Raw genomic sequence first — 992 nt, 5'->3', positions numbered from 1 at the left:
GCTTACTGCCCATTTCCTGGGGAAATTTGACTTGAGGCTTTGAATAGGCCAGTTTTTGTCAACCTGAAATCCTTCTTAACTGGACTCCAATAGACCTTTCTAGCCTTATTTCACATGCTTCCTCTTCAAGAACTCTGTGTTCCAGCCAAAAGAGAGGACTAGCTGTTCCTTGAACTTGACATTCCTTTTCTTGCCCTTGGGCGTTCACATACACACAAGCTGTCTCTCAGGCCTGGGATAGGCTCATCCCATCCTGGATCTCAGTCTTTCACAGATTTTGATTTACTGAATATAATCTGAATACTTGGGGGGATAGCAGTGTTTTAGTTAATTGAATTTTCTACTTGACTAAGAATAAAAGGTAACCAGGTAGTGTAGAAAGAACATTGGCCCTCTTTGGTGAAGATAACGCCGCTGCAGCCGCGTGGAGCCGGCAGTCGCTGCCTGTCTTCCTCCTGACTCCCCGCTGTTCGCTCTCACCGAGGAATAAGTCCACCTCAGGTATAAGGGATTCCATCAAGGGCTATGCTGGAGCCCGCTGGTAGAGAGTGGATTGAGAAATTTTCATTGTGAGCATTTACACCTTGGAAATCAACAAAAGCTATAAATAACGGCATTCAAAGACACCGGCAAGACCCTCGTGGAGCCCTAAGTGGCCATTCACCGGAACCGGATCACCCTCACCAGCCGCAACGTGAGGTCCCTCGAGAAAATGTGTGCTGATCTAATTAGAGGAGCCAAAGAAAAGAACTTGAAAGTGAAGGGACCTGTTCGAATGCCCACTAAGACACTTCGAATCACGACTAGAAAAACTCCTTGCGGTGAAGGTTCAAAGACTTGGGATCGGTTCCAGATGAGAATCCACAAACGCCTTATTGATTTGCACAGTCCTTCCGAAATTGTTAAACAGATCACTTCTATCAACATTGAACCAGGTGTAGAAGTTGAAGTCACCATTGCAGATGCCTAACCAATCGTCTCTTTTAATAAAT

General features: G+C 45.5%; 1 pseudogene; it reads left to right on the top strand.

Moving 5' to 3' along the window:
• Nucleotides 1–607: 607 nt before the first annotated feature.
• Nucleotides 608–992, top strand: LOC114052156 (annotated as a pseudogene).

Source organism: Vombatus ursinus, unplaced genomic scaffold (genome assembly GCF_900497805.2).
Source record: "Vombatus ursinus unplaced genomic scaffold, bare-nosed wombat genome assembly UNPS02014807.1, whole genome shotgun sequence".
Taxonomy (NCBI): domain Eukaryota; kingdom Metazoa; phylum Chordata; class Mammalia; order Diprotodontia; family Vombatidae; genus Vombatus; species Vombatus ursinus.
This window is presented reverse-complemented; position numbering and strand designations above follow the sequence as displayed.